Source organism: Gasterosteus aculeatus, chromosome 5 (assembly GCF_964276395.1).
Source record: "Gasterosteus aculeatus chromosome 5, fGasAcu3.hap1.1, whole genome shotgun sequence".
NCBI lineage: Eukaryota > Metazoa > Chordata > Actinopteri > Perciformes > Gasterosteidae > Gasterosteus > Gasterosteus aculeatus.
In genome coordinates, this window is record NC_135692.1 from 14,927,356 (window position 1) to 14,943,396 (window position 16,041).

General features: G+C 54.6%; 1 protein-coding gene across 1 annotated transcript in view; it reads left to right on the top strand.

Annotated features, from left to right (window-relative positions):
- The window catches only part of ankfn1b (ankyrin repeat and fibronectin type III domain containing 1b), a 72,839-nt gene that overhangs the window by 20,567 nt on the left and 36,231 nt on the right, over positions 1–16,041 (top strand).

Consider the following 16,041-nt stretch of genomic DNA (forward strand, 5'->3'; position numbering starts at 1 on the left):
GTCAATCACTTGCTATATTGTTCCCAGGGACAATTACCACAGCAGTCAGGGCCCCGCCAGCCAAGGGTGGTCGTTGGGGGGTTTCGGCCTGTTGACCGCGGCAGCAGAAGGTCACTTTTGCGAATATATTCGGGATTTTCATTTGCTTTAGGGTGACGGCAAGCTCAGCTCAGCCTCTGCCAGATTGAGCTGCCAGAACGAGTGCGTTGAGTTGTGTTGAAACGCCACTAAGCTCTCGCTCTGCTGTATCATGCATTAAGCGGTACGAAACCTCGAGACGAACCCACACAGAAAAGGAAAAACACACAATGCAAGAGAGACAGAGGAGGCCGGAAGGATATTTCGAGGTGTATCCTGGCTGTCCGGCTCCCGCCTAATGCCCCCCGCAGTGAGGTGGAATGGCACATAAGCTCCCATTAATACAGGAATGAGTTGAATTTAGCTCCGTCTGCCTCTGTCCGCCCCCCCCCCCCCGGCTTTCCATGAAGTGTGGGGCGCAACACTTACCGAGAAGCTCGTCGCCGTGCTCCGGCATGCCACACCCTCCCGACACCCCCTCCCTCAGCACTATCCTTTGTTCTCTAACTATAGCCGCAGCCGGGCCGAGGCCTCCAGACTTAAATATTCCACCATAAAACGAGTGATAATGAACACCAAAAGCACCGGTTCACCGAGCCGTCAGCTGCACACGTTAAAGGTAGCCGTGCGACACAGGTGCACTCGTACACACGCCGCCCGCACATATAAACCCACCCCCCCCCCCCCTCTGCATATACACTGCGAGTGAGGAGATGAGAGGTGCAGAGGCCCGGCAGTGGAAAATGATTGATCCGTTTTAAGGGTCAGATAAATCCACCAGCTGATGTGGGTATAAATGGGGGCATGCATGCGTCTTTCCTACCTGGCAACGCCGTCTCTGCATCACAACAGGGATATTTATACTGTCCATCCTACTGTAAGACCTTGACAAGCCCCCCCCCCCCCCGCATGTCAGGAGTGGACAGGGAAGATCGGCGTTACGGGTCTTTTTTCCCCGATTCCCCTGCTCTCTCGGCGCCGATGTCCCGCGCGATGCGGGTTTTGTCGGCGCAGGAAAAAAAACAAAAAACAAAACACGTATGTGCCCGTTTATGAATGTCGCTATTATTGTCTGCCCGCTTGGGTGTGAGTGCGGCTATTGATGAGCGGCGAGGGCCTTTTACAGTAGGCCGTATGTGGCCGACTGTGGAGCGTCTGTACGGACGGAGGCTCCATGTAAAGGTTGCCTGTCTCTGGAGCTCCCTGGAGGGCCCAGGCAGCCAGGCACCTTTGACCAGGACTAGGCCCCCTCAGGCCTTTGCACACACAGGCGCACACACACACACACACACACACTTCTCTGTGAGCCCCGCAACTCTCCTTTGGGTGAGATGAGCCCACCGAGGCCCCTCCTGGAGCTGGTCCTCCAGCAGCCCTGCACCTCCACCTCTCTCCGACCGAGCGCTCCGCACAGACGTGGCCCGAAGCCAGCGGACGCCGCCGCCGGGATCAGGGGTTGAGGGGCTGGGTGTGCACGGGCCTGTATGCGTGCATTCGCGCGCGCGTGTGTGTGTACGCGCACAAAGTGCTGGCTGGGGGGGAGGCGGGGGGGGAGGCGGGGGTCTGTCCCCGGACACAAGTTGCTCAGTTTTTGCGAAAGTCTCTGGCCCACCCAAGAGGCAAGAGTAGGAGGAGGAGGAGGTGGTGGTGATGGTGGAGGGGGTGTGAGGGGGGGGGGGGGTCGAGGCCTTGGGGGAACAAAGCCTTATTTCAAACTCACTGAAAACAGGGGTCTTTATGCTGTGATGCTGGGGCCCCCTCCTATGTAGGGAGATGTTATCGCAAAGATGCAATATCCACCTCGGCATAGGGCCGGGGGGGCCGGGGGGGCCGAGGGGGGGGGGCTGCATAGGCCTCCAGTGTTACACTAAGTACCCTGGGGCACTGACCTCACTAATGAAGTCTCCCTTGGCTGCTGCTGCCCACTACTGTACCCTCCTTTGTCTTTCACACTGGGATCTCTCACTCTGTTTGTGTGTCTGTCAGCCGGCAGCTGTGTGTGTGTGTGTGTGTGTGTGTGTGTGTGTGTGTGTGTGCGTGACCGTTGTTCACTATTTGTCTACTTTGGATAGTTTGTTTGTACTGTCGCTTGCATTGCCGATTGTCTGCGTGTCTTTCCCCGTCCGTCTCCCTCCGCCGGCTTTGAAGTGTCTCCCTGATTTACCGTCCGGCTGCCTCCGACCGACCCGCTGTGACGGTTATATGTGGCGGTTTGAAGATGCTGCGCCGAGCTCCTCGGGGAATCCAGCAGTGGGGAAAAAAGGGAAATTTGATTTTGCAAGATCGGGAGAAAAAAAAATAAAAAGGACAATTAAAGTGGACGCCCCGCATTCCTGCGTGGAGCCTGTGGCCCGGGGATAGGATTTGCTCAGTTTTCCTGACAGTTTTGGAAATCCCACCACTCCGCGGCTTGATCCTCGTCTCGGCTTGCATCTTCGCTCCCAACTCAGAATTTTAACATCCAAACTGATATTCGCGACGGGGCGGGCCGGGAGAGGGCTGCGTGGAATGTGTGCGATCCGCGGAGACGACCTGTTGACAGCTTGATGTCACTCTAGACACGTTGATAATTGCGATTTCTTTTGGACGGATTGTGTGTTTAACGCACACCAGGGAGTCCCGCGAGGGGCCGGCGGCGGGCCGTTCTCTGTTATAACTGTTTTTTTTTTACTCCATCATAACGCTATTTGGATTTAGCTTTTAGCTCGGTGAGTTCTACTCTTCCTGGTGCTGCTGAGCGGTCACTGGTCTCGCCGCCCATCCGGTGTGGCCTCGGCCTTTCTGCGAGGGCCCGGCCCCTAGAGAGAGCCAAAGTGGAAAGTTTGCTTTAGCACCCGCTGGGTTTGAAGATGAAAAAGCTTTGGGATGACAGGGGGTCTATGGTCGGGGGGGGGGGGCTTATATCTCTTCATCCCGTCTGGCGTGCTGTGGCTGGGCTCGACCCACATCAGCTGTCCGCTTCTCTCCGGCTGCCAGTCGCCGTGCGCTCCAAAGCTGGCCTGTCTGCTGATGGATTACCTGGGCCCACCAGTGTACCCCTTCATCCCCCTTTCACTCCAAATATACACCCCCGCACTCCCTGCACGAAAGCCCTCACCTGAGCACCCGTGCATGGCCCTGGGGGGGGGGGGGGGGGGGGTGCAGTTATAAAAAGATGAAGGGGGTCTGGACCTTGGGTCCCGTGGGGCTGCACTAGGGCATTGGCAGGGGTTTGTGGTGAAAGGGTGGGGGGGAGCCGCTGTAGTGGGTGGGGGGGCTAGCTAGGATTAGCTGGCGGCCGGCGGTTATTGATTCAATTTGAGATGCTTTTTTCTCTGCGAGCCGCCTAAGGCCGGCACATGCCAGCTTCCTCCAGCGGGGCCTAATCCCGGCTGCTTATGGAAGGAATATTTGGTGGCAGAGGAGATGCTCCGCATCCCGGCGCTGCAGCAGAGGACGCATCTGTCATGCGTGTGTTTGGTCGAGCCGGCACCGGGATCAGGGAGGGGGGGGGGGGGGGGCTCGGCATGTCGGCTGGGGGGGGGTTTAGCCGGTGCTGAGAGCTAGAGGAGGGAATGAGTCCGGGTGCTTTTGGCACGCACTGACAATTTGCACCGCCGGTGGTGTCCATGTCTCCGGCATTAACGTGCGTTCAGCCTGCGGCTCGTTTTGATCAAACAGCTGTTTGCAATCAAGCATTCGGCGGGGGAGTTATTCATTTGCGATTGAAGTAAAAAGAGAGAAAAAAGAATTCAGCGATTGCTCGAGAAATACGAAAAAAAGTCTTTCTCACACTTGTTTTGTATCTTTACAAAAGTAGTGAAAAGAAAGAGTGACAGGCAACAGAAGAGAGTGAGCTGCAGAGACCAGAGGTTAATAAGAAGACCAACAGAGGCTGATGGATGATGAAAGAGTGATTCAGCTCTTTTTTGACCCCCCCTCTGACTTGGGTGTTTATTCTGAGATGGTCATTTGTCATTGGCGGAGGGCCTTTCTTTCCCTCCTACGACAGCGAGCTCCAAATCATGCGCAGACAGATGGAGGGGCCAGCAACTCAAATAGAGATGGGAGAGAGAGGGGATGGGGGGGGGGGCCGCAAGGCCAGCATCCTGCGTTTGATGTCTTTCCCCTGGGCCTCATCCGCCACAACCACCCCCCCCCCCCCTCGACCCCAACCCCGATGGTGCCGACAGATGGAACTTCGAGACACGGACCCCACCGGGGACAGTGACACAGAAGTATGAAACAGAAGGAGGGACGAGCGTGAAAGACGAATGGCTCGATGAATGGAAGTCCGCGTGTGAAACGACGTGAACGCCAGCGGCGCCACGGCCTCCACACACACCCCCGCCCCCCCCCCCCCCCCCCCCCCCCCGCCGAGCACCACTCGGGTTTCCCCGACCGATCACACGTTTGCGACCTTACGCGAGTAGCCGTCGAGAAGAGACCGCCGGTTATCGAGGCGCTCGGCGCGTTGGGCCCCCGTGTTCAGTAACCAGTCCTGCTGCCCGAGAGGCCACAGTTCCCCGTTTAGCCACCAGAGGCCGACAGAAGGCTGCCAGGGGCCTCGGCCGCGAAATCAGATGCAAACCATCGAATTATGCGGCGGCGTAAACATTGCGCTCTCGCCGGCTTGCAGCTTCAAGAGTGACAGTTGCCTGTTTTTTATGCTCTGCAACAAGCTCTTTCTTCAGCGTCAGTCGGCTGGTTCGGACGCTTCCGTTTCTCATTGCGCCGCTCTGCTCAGCGCCATTAACCCCCCCGAGCCGAGCGGGAGACCTGGACGTCAGGGGCCCGAGCTCCTGGGCTCATGGGAAATGTTCCGCCTGCTTTTCTGTTGTTTCCCTTTCTATTTTCCAAACAAGTCCCCTGAGATAATGGACGAGCAGCTTTCTATTTAATACATCTCATCAGGCTGATTCTCCTATTACGTAATTTCGATAATCGCTCCCTGAAGTCACGGTTACGCGTTCTTACATTAAATGCGCTGATTAGGTGCTACTGTAAAACACTGACATTGTTGTTTCTCTTTCCTGTCCATGCTGAGACTCACGTATTTGCCCTCCCATCACTCTCAGGAGATCGTAAAGCCGTCAGCGCGACTGTGCCTCAGTAGTAGAGCCCTTCAATCAGAAGATTGGCGGTTTGATCCCCGCGGCTTCGCCAGTTCAACGTGTCCTTGGGCGAGAGGCTTAAAGACGCTGGGAGAAGCTGCGAGTCGCTCCCTCAAGATGGACGAGCACGTCCCGTTGGCCATGGGCCATATCGGCAGCGGTGTCATAAAGAGTAGAATCACATGCGAGTGCACGTTGCACATTTGATCCATTTTGATGAATTTGTTGAGGATGTCCACCACACACAATATGTGCGTTACCAGTAACACAGTATTTTTGCTCATTGAGTGGAAATCGGGAGGCCTGGCAGCTGTGTTTGTGTCGGGGCCAAAGGGGCAGGTCAAGTTTAGCTCCGCTGCCTTCGTAGCCTGGAGCTAATTTACCCCCCCCCCCCCCTGTATTATGTACTGTATTTGTCGGGGCTTTCTGATTGCTGCTGCGACCCTTGTGGAATGCACTTACGCTCAGTTGTCATTGCAGTCTCATTTTAGAAGCTGCATTTAATGGGTACATGTAGTGTGTGTGTGTGTGTGTGTGACATCTGCTTATCGTACGACAAGAGCTTGTGAAGCTGAGTTCAAGTGTTCTGGACACTTTTAAACTGAAGTCTTTTGCAGAAATTTGAGAGGTTAGTTTTTGTACTAAAGCGTGTCTCTCTCCTTTTAACCATCTTTGTTTTGGAAGCCGTAGGACATGCGTACAATAACCCCCCCACTCTGCCCCCCTTACACTTATGTACTCAGTGTCTCTATGGTCACGCACACGTGCAGTATACAGAAAGTACTACTCAGTGATGCAACAGCAGGCATTGAAGGCCCTTCCTCACTAAATCCCCACCGCCACCTTAGACCCCTCCCCCTGAACTGACATGGCACCCGCCAGGCCGGGGACCAGGCTGGCGATTCTGAGGTGGCGCCCAGACTCTTGATTATTTACAAGAGCTGCAGCGCTGCAGAGACTGTGGTATTTCTCCTTTCACATGCCTGGGATGTTATTGGGGGGGGGGACGGAGCGCCAGTTACTCCCTCCTAACTCCTCTCCTCCTTCCTGGTGCGCTGCTCACTCAGAGTGGGAGTCGCAGTTTCTGGAAAACGAGTAATGGAAACGGCGTTGACGCGACCCGGCGTGGATGCGATGTCCCACGTGCCCTGAATAGCCTCAGTACGCACAAACACGGGGAATTAGAGGCATAAAAAGGGCCTCGAAGGGAGTCGGTGGATGCTGGCTGTGGGGGGGGGCGGGGGTTATTTCTGGGGAGGGGAGGCAGTGTGTGGAGTCAGCAGGGGTCAGGTTTGCCGTCTTGGGTATCGGCATCCGGACGCCGAGGCCAAAACAGCACAAACTGGAGAAGCGATCAGACCAAAAGGGGGGGGTGGGGGGGGTGGAGGACACCGTGTGTGGGTCCCGCTTCTTCGCGGCTACTGTAGCCCCGGCCCCCCCCCCCCCCCCCCAGGCCCCCGGAGGGATGAAGACGGAACGGAAGGAGGGCTGGAGTGTGAGACAGCCGAGAGGAAGCCCCGGCGTCAGTCGGGGGGGGGGGGTGTTTTGACATGGTAATCCCAGCCCCCCGTTGGTCACGCTGGCCCGCGCCGGGCTCCAAAGCGCCAGGAGGGCCTCGGAGCCGCGCCCGGCCGCCCCCCCCCCCCCAACCCGCCGCTGACCGGGGCCCGTCACCCACTCCTGCTTGTAAACAAACCCAACACCGTGGGAAAGACCCGGCGCGAGGCCCGAGGACGCTGTCTCTTTCTCCCTCTCTCCTTCTCTCGCTCGTCAGCCTCTCGGCTTTTTTTTTTTTTCCTCTGGTGTCAGCGAGAAATCAAATACTTTCCCGCCCCCCCCCCCCGCCCCCCTCCCTCCCGTTCCTTCACCGATGGCCTGAACCCGTGAACTTTCTGAACAGGCGTGTGCCGTTTCTATGTGTTTGCCACGTGAAGCCCAGAAGCTGGAGCTCCTTCCATCGGAGACCCGGGAACATGTTATATGGACGTGTGCTCAACAGTTTGCAATGTCGTCCTCCCTGTCGATATATATTTAGATTTCTATCCTCGGTTCAGCATGTTTGAGAGTTACAGCTAGTTTACTTATTTAATAATAAACTAGTGTAGCAGAGGAGGCAATATTTCGGGTCTCTATGGCAACCACAGGCTTTGCGGAGCACGTGGCCAACGGCCAGGCTGGCAGACGGTTTTAAACCTTGACATTTTTGGAGCGATACCATCACGAACCAGTCCAGGACCATGAAACCCACTCCCAATGTTCTTTCCAGTTTTGGACATATGTCTACTTCCCGGCCCCCGCGTCATCTCCCAGACAAAAACAGCCTGTCCCCCTTTTTTCATAAATGGTGTAAAGTTTTGTGTAAAAGCACTGTTTTCTGTCGCGGTGGATCTAGCGATGACTAAGCAATAGCTGGTGGCCCCCGGGGGAAGGGATGGCGCTGGGAGGAGGAGCTGGCCCCCGAGACGCCTGCTGGCCCGTCGGGAGACACACTGGCCCGGCCACAAAAATGAGCCCCTGGCCGGCGTTAGCCGCCCCCTCTGGCTCAACACAAATACACTCTCACTGACGCACAAACACACGCACACGCGTTGGAAAAGTGCGCCTTGAGGTGGCTGGGTAGCATGTGTGGAGGAAGAAAGACGGCGGCAGCATTTGGGAATCGAGGTCTTAGGAGCCGGACGGTTTGGTTGTTGTACATTCATTCATATTCCTCTCTCCCATCACCCCCCCCCCCCCTCCCTCCCTCCCTCCCCCCCCACACCCCCCCCGTCCCCCAGAACAGAGCCAAACCTCACTGGGTGAATCAGTGTTCCTCGTAAACAAGCCGCAAGCACACAATGGCGCCTCGGACTCTGGAGAGCCGGAGGGAGAATGCAATGAGAACAGGAAGGCATGTCAGCCTTTGGACGGGGGACAAGGGGGGGGACGGAGGGGGGACGGGGGGGGGACGTACGCAGACCAAAACCCAAATGAGTGAAGAAGCCCAGAAGGATGGTGATCGATCCATCCGTTGTTCCTGTGGCTGTTTAAAGCGTTGAATGTGCTCGGTTTGGCGTCTCATCGGGGCAGCTTGAACACACGCGTGTGACGTGTCCTTGTTTTTGTTATTGCAGCAAAAATCCAAAACGAAAACCTCAGCGGCTCCCACAGAGTCACACCGCCATCTTGTTTTTGTCCTCGCGCTCTGCCACGATTGCAGAGAGAAGCAAAGGGACCCTCTCAGCACTAATGTATTCATATTACGGGTAGTTATGGCTTATCACCAGCTGATGGCGGCTCATTCGCAGTGTTCCTTTGGTGAGCGCCTAATAATAAGGGGAGCGAGCGTCATCCGTCCCGCTGAGCGAGCAGTGATGCCCCGCCCCCCCCCCCCCCACACTCGCCCCCGGAAGATGAAATTGAAGCTAATATATCGGAGGTAAATTGCCTGAATCCATCACCCCCGAATCTCACGTAGTTGTCGTCTCCTGCAGGAACAGAACGTCGAGCAATGGTCTCATGAAAGGAGCGTCATTGACTTTGGTTGAACTCTGATGTTCCTGGTTTACGTCCACACACACATCTGCAAACATGGCAATTCTGTGTCCCGTCCCCACGCGGCAGACCTCCCTCTTCCTTCACCCGCTGGGTGGTGAGCGTCGGGGGGAGGGGGGGGGGGGGGGCAAGATGAGGTCCATATTTCAATTTCAGGCTGACGTGGCGATGTGACATTTACACCAGCTGTCATCTCGGATATTAACATACGCAAAATCATAACATCAATCAAATTTTACGAATAGTTAATTACCCGGGACCGGCTTCCCTGCTCGGCCGGCTCGGCCAGAGCGGGGCCAAAGTCAACGTTGCCTCGGTCCAACAAAACAAAAAGCCACCCCGAGGGCGGGCAAGCGTTGAGCGTCTCTTGGAAGCACCGGCTTCTCCCACTGGCCCGAGAAAAACCCGCTTTGGCACCACGGAGCCTCGTCGGGCCTCCGCCGTCACTGCACCGGGGCGGAGAAGAAGACACCGAGTCACTCACTCGGGCAATGCACCGTGCCGTCAAAGTCCTTCCAGTGGGACCTTTTTGGCACGGCGAGCGCGAGGCATGAAAGGGGATGCTGTGTGGCGCTGCTCCTCTGCCTCCGGACGCTCCGGCTGTGTTGCCGCGCGATGGGAGTCGGCGGCGGTATATTTAGTTTGGGACAGGAAGAGGGGAAGCGCTGAGGTTATTTGATTGCTTCATTATGGTCATATATATGGCCATATATTTATGTATACTTTGTTATGTATGTCATTACATGTACACCAGTGAGTGTTTGTTTGTTTGCGTGCGTGTGCGTGTGCGTTTGACCGAGTAAAGAGGGCTCAGTGTTTGGACCACCCTGCGAGCTGGGCTGAGTGACAGCATGGGCCTTAAGACTCATGCAGCACACACACTCACACACTCACACACACATACAGTACTCCAACACACACGTCAGCGAGCTCGTTTTTCAACATGTTTTCTACTCTATTAATGTCTCATGACTAAATACATATAATGCTCCAAAGCAAACAAGCTGTATTAAAATGAAATAAATCACTGCAGGGTCGGGGGGAGAACACACAGTGCGCCACCCAGTAGTGCGGCAGCGAGTGGACCTGACGTTTCAACGCTACCCCCCCCCCCCCCCCCCCCCAAAACAACTGATTTAAAAAGAGAGGCCAATTACAAGCAAGCTGCTCGGGGAAACTTATTTTCACACCATTTTCCGATCACTCACAAGTTGTTCCTCCGCGTTGCAGCGTTTGCGTTCAGCAAATAGAGGCGTGAGTCCAGTCGTCCAGCGCGAGGAAGCGCTGCCTTTTTGCCAATATTGTATATTTAGGCCCCAGGTCAGACAATCCAAACAGGTCAATCGGCGATGACGTCGTTCATTATCAGCGGTTTATTTTTCTTCTCAGCATTTGTTATTAGTCGTTAAAGTCTACGTCTGTGGCACAAGCTGCTGAGTATCACGTAACACACACATAATATAAAGATACAAGGTCAGTCACTCTAATATTTCCACCACCTCTCAGATGGATCAGCGCCCATCAGCAAATTGCATGGCGGTATTTGATCTAAAATCCCTTTGTCCCATTATGAGACATTATAATTATATATGAGACCCCGATACAAGAAGGCTGCCCCCCCCGCATATAAAACCTCCAGTCTTCATAAATATATCAACCAGGGCTGCAAAGATTAGACGGATTAGAAGCCCCCCCCCCGAAGATTCCTATGAAAACTCTGTTGCTTATTGGCAGTGTGCCTTGAACTGAGCCCCCTCCCCCCTCCCTCACCTCAGGACACCATTCGGGCCAAGGTCTTATCCCCAGGATGTCTGGGCTGGAAAGAACGTTCGGAAACTTCTGGAGTTGTTAAAAAAAGCCTCTGGATCCGTGACCGTGACATCGTCGTACGAAGGCCGCGCAAGTCCCAAAAACAAGCGCTCATCTGGGGGTTTCTCCGGCGGTCCATCTGCTGCGGGGATTCTTCAATGTAATTGCCGGTAGCCCCCCCCCCCCGTCGACGTGTCCGGCATTGATGCGTTTGCCGTCGCCCCGCGTCAGGACGCGGAGGCATTTCCGCTCACCAGCGAGTCGTGTAACTCCCGACCGCTGGTCGTCTCCTCGTGCTGCTGTGACCCACTTTAATGGGACCGCTGTGGGGGAGGCGAGTGAGTGGAAGTGAGGCGCTGACACCATCAACAGCACCGGATGCCTCGCAGCCATTAGTCATCATGAATAAAAGTGTGTTTTAGAAATGCTTTAGGAACCTGATACTTTCCTTTGAATCCATTTTACATTTTATTATTGTACTTTCTTGCTACGGCTTCTTTTACTCTGTTTCCAGTTCCCCCTGTTTTTTAATTAGCAGTTCTCTTCTTCCTTGTCTCTCCCGATCCCCTTGTTGTCATCATCTTTTCCATGTTCAAAGCATAAGCAATGAGCAGAGGCACGGACAGCGCGGCTCCCACAACCGGCCCGAGTCTCCGTGGTGATCCAAGTGCTCGGCTGGATGATAGAAGGAGAAGCCAGCCCATCGTAACGGGTTCCAGGCCTCTCTGCCGATGTCAGTGTCGGAGTTGAGCTCTCCCAACATCTAATGGCCAATTATCTGCGGAGGAGAAGTTAATGGGTGTCCCGTTTCACAAAGTCCCCAGTTATTTAGGTCAATGAGCGCCATTGTGTGGAAACGTGGCAGACCCGCGCTAACCGCCTGACTTTTTTTTTTTTTTTTTGAATTTCTCGATGGAATCCCACACCAATTGTAAGCCAGCGCCAACCACAGGGCCCATGTGTGTGTGTGTGTGTGTGTGTGTGTTTGTGTTTCACACACGTGTCCACCCGGAGATACAGAACACCCGCGCGCGTGTAGATTAATGTAACGTATATCAATGCAGAGGCATGATGAGAGTATGCGCTGACCACCCCGACACGCACAAACCCACACAAACAGACGTCCCGCCTCCCACACACACCACACACACGCTCACCACAGACACTTACACAAGCAGCGCCGTAGACCCACCACCACATACTCAGACAACCCCCTACACATACACACACATAGCTCGCAACCCACAGCCACATATGCAGGCCGCCCCCCCCCCACACACACACACACACACACACACAGAACCGCCACCAACATCAACACCCACTGGCTCAGGCCTGGTGACATCATGGCTTGGATGACAGCACGTCTTCCAGCCCCATTAGTCTGATTGTAGGTGGCTCCGCCGCCGTGATTTATGGGTAAATACTCGTAGTCTCTTTCTGCTGTGTTGATTTAGAAGCCATGTTTTGGCCCCTTTTGGTTCCCCGGACCACAAGACTCGGGAGGGGGGAATCCATGGCAAATAATGACATTGTAAAACTGCAGACGGCGAGGCCGGGAGGGCAGGACCGGCCTGTCACTCTCCCGTCACCCGCCGGGCTGTTTTGACACGTTTTGATTGGTCCGCGGAAGCAGGAGGGGCCGCACCTCCTCTTTTCAGCCACCCGGTGGTTTTGTCGCCCGCTCACCTGTCGACGTGAGCTCCGCCGTCCCGTATCTGCTCGCCGGCTCTCTTCTGTCATCTGTTTTTCCTTCCTTCCTTTGTCTTTGTGAGTCTTTTTTTTTAAAGAGCCCTGTTAATTCTGTCTACCACCACGGTGGAAAATGGATTAACAGACGGAAAAAACACACAGTTGCCGTCCTACGACACGGGACCTCCACCCCATTATGCCTGTTACGTCTGTTCTAACAGCACGTAGAAATGAACTGCCCGTCCTTGTGAATGTGTACAACCTGATGAAGCCATTTCACCCAGCGGAATTACTATTTATTAGGCTTCCGTTACCGTCTCCCCATTCACGCTCCCAATCCTTTCTCCATTTAGGTGTTCCCTTTGCCCTCCCTCTCCTTCGCCTTCTCGCCCCTTCCTCTCCTCCCCGGCGAGCCACGTGCGCGGGAGCCGTCGCATGCGATTGGGCTGCGCTCCGTTACCGCGGCGCGGACTTCGCAGCGGAGGTGCGCGCGAGCACGCCGACGCGACAGCCAGCCGGGAGCTCGGCAGACGCCTGTGAATCTCACAGAACTCACAGTTTTGGCAAATTCACTGGCCAACTGTTGCTGGGTTGGTCACGGCGGCGGACGAGTCTCAAAGCTGTTGCAACGTTTTGCCCGAGTGGCTCTGCGAATCGCGCCAGGAGCTGTATCCCTGTTTTTAGTACACCGCCACATATTCGCTCGCTTTTACAGGTTTGCGTGTCTTTCATTGCTGTTACTGATTTGCGCCTCCATTGTCAGCAGTGTGCATGAGAAGAGCAGTTAGGAGATGACTGGTTAGTCTCATCGATCACATTATTATTATTATAACATATATATTGTTTGGGAGGCTTCGCGGTTACATACATTGTAACCCGAAGCCAGCTGTCACAATCTCCTCCCAGAAGCCTTTGCAGGAAGAGGATACAGGGAAAGGCCACCGCAACCCATTGAGAGACCTTCAAGGATCTCGCTTGTGGCTGTGTGCGTTTATGCGAATGGGTGCTGTTTGTGTTTGTGTGTGTGTGTGTGTGTGTGTGTGTGTGTGTGTGTGTGTGAGTTATATTTAGAACAATTCCTCCTGACTGGCAGGTGTTGGTTGGGACGACCTGCTGAGGCCCCTCACTGTTGCATGCTGGGTGCTCGCATCGCTGGCTGGAGAAACTGGCAGGTGGATTTGATTGTTTTGAACACAGCGCCGGTGGATGGAGGCCTGGGTGGACACGAAAGGAAGGAATACACAAATAAAGCCTCACCGCGTTTCCTGTGGGCCCTTTGGGAGCAATGGGCGACATGGTTTGACATTTCCAGCAGCAATGAGTAACGTTTGCTTCGGACGGCGCGGCGCTCGCTCACGCGTCCTAGCGCGTATACGCACACCTACAGAGACAGAGGCTACCGTCGCCAGGCGCCGGGGGCACAATGCGCATTCCGTGACTAAGTTGATTTATAGGGTCGGGCACCAGAGCTGATGCGTGAGCGGGCGGGCGGGCGGCTCGGTTTACGCGTCCAATCAGCCTCTGAAAACAAACGTGAAAAAGCTGTGCGGGAACGGCAAGAATGCAATGAAACTACCTCTATTATGCAAGAAAAGTTTGCGAGCTCACTTAAAATAGATTTAGCTTCTGTCGAGAAGGAGGCGACTTGGTTAATTGGTTATGGAAATGCCTTCTGGCGAATGAGTTCTGACGTAGCAAACCTCCAACGAGGGATCAGCTGTTCCTGCTGCCTTCTTCTGGGAGACGGAGACCTCGACCATCGGATGAGCACAAACGACAGTCGTCTTCCTCCCGGGTAGTTGGAATCCTTTGTGTTCGTTTAGACCATTTTGCTGCGACTGCGGCGCCATTAAGTGTTTTAAAAAGGCGCAGAGAGGCTGATTTTGAGATTTAGACGCCTGAACCGATCCGAGATGATTATTAGCTGCATTGGAGTTCCGGGCTCAAAGTGATAATCAGCTCGCTGTTCACTTCGTAACAGAATTGGACCACAACGCGGTCGGCGGTTTTAACGAGGGGAGAACTAAGCGCAACGTCTTTAGAAGGCGAAACGAATGTGTGTTTAGAGATTCTTCGCATGCGAGTGCGTTGCAATTATTATAAAAGGAAATCCTGCTGCCGCTCGGGTTGAAGCGCTCCGGGTTGCAATAAGGAAGTGCACCTGCTTTCTAAGCCCCCCCCCCCCCCAGATGTGTCCCATCTGTACAACTTCTTCCCCTCCTCCCTGTCGATCACTCTCTTCAGGCTACAGTCTATAATGAGCATTTCCTCCTAGACCCCCTCCCCCCTCCTCACCTCCCCGCCACCTATTCTCTCACTCCCCCCCCCCCCTTTCCTGTCCTCCCCTTCTCACTGTGTGCAGAATTGGAGAAGCTTATCGCCTAGCAACCACAATTAAAGTACAACAAGTCAGCAGCAGCAGCAGCCGCGTCGGTGTGAGCTGCACAAACCTCCGTGTGACCAGCGGCTTCAGGCAGCGAGGAGGAGGAGGAGGAGGGAGGAAGAGAAGCGGAGAAATCGAGCGAGCTGGACGGGGAGGGAGGGGAAAAACGCAGCCGGGGGAGTTGAAGCCGGACAGGTGAACAGCAATTAGAGCCGCGGTGAGGACTCTGGGATTTGGAAACGAGAGAGAGAGACGAGGAAAATGCGGGGAGAGCGGAGCAGCGAGGCGACAGGTATGCAGGAATGAATGGACTCAAAGTGAAGGTATGCCGCACATTTCTCTGCGTATTACTGCTCCCGTAGTTGTTTTTTCTCTTCTTTTCTTTGCTCGTTAATGTTCATTGGAAGATAAGTTGGATCGGAGGCATTTTGCACGAATGCATCACATATTGATGACACACAGCGCTGAGCGAACGCTGTCAAGGTATTCATTCAAACCGCACTGAGGAAGATGGAGACGCCTGTGAATTGTCTTCATTATTATTATCAGAGTCATATGATCTCTGCCGTATGGAATGTTTTGTGATTTACTTAACGTGCGTGATCATCATTGGGATAATTGACCCAGGTGTCTAACAGATGTCAGGTGGGATTCTCCTGCTGCCACTGGCATAGAAACGTGTTGTCTTTCGGCTCGGAGGGATTTAAAGAAAACGATGATCAGCTTCGGCTGTTCGTTCTGATACGAAATGTTCCCCTCATTTCTTCTGCGATTGTTAGCGATGCTTCCACGTGGACAGACGTGTGTGTGGGAGAGGGCGCGGGTTCCAAGTTAAAGTAATGACAGGCCAAATGTCTAATATTGTTCACATATTATATATATTATATTATATATGAGGCTATTGTGCACACTCGCCGCCATGCGGCCGTCACTGCAGCCTAAAAGGTGGCGCTGAAATCGAGCTCCTACGCCTCCCCCCCCTCGCCCTCCCGCAGACCTGTCTTTCAAACGAAGGACACCCACCCGCTCTCGTCCCCGTGGCAGAGAGACCCCGCCTGAGGGCACAGCGGGGGAGCGGGGAGGTGAAAGGTCAGTGGTTCTGTACGCTGTCCCCACGGGGAGGACAGCGCTCGATCGCACAGAGATGTCAATCGCTGGTCCAACTGTCTCTGCACTGCGCACGCACGCACACACAAACACACACAGACGTTCCGTTTGCGATTCAAAGGGAGGCCGCGCTCCCTCACTCAACGTGGCGCTCCAACGCTTTGCTGCAGGGTCACATGACAAAAAAGGAGCTGGCACCAAAGTGACCCACGGAGGCCCGCTGCCGACCCCGAGCAGCTTCGGAGGAGTCAGTGGTCATTGAAGGTCTCTGAACACGTCCAGACCTTTTACCGAAATCTCACAAAGGGCCTCGGGTTCAAAACCAGACCCAATGCATGCTGGGAG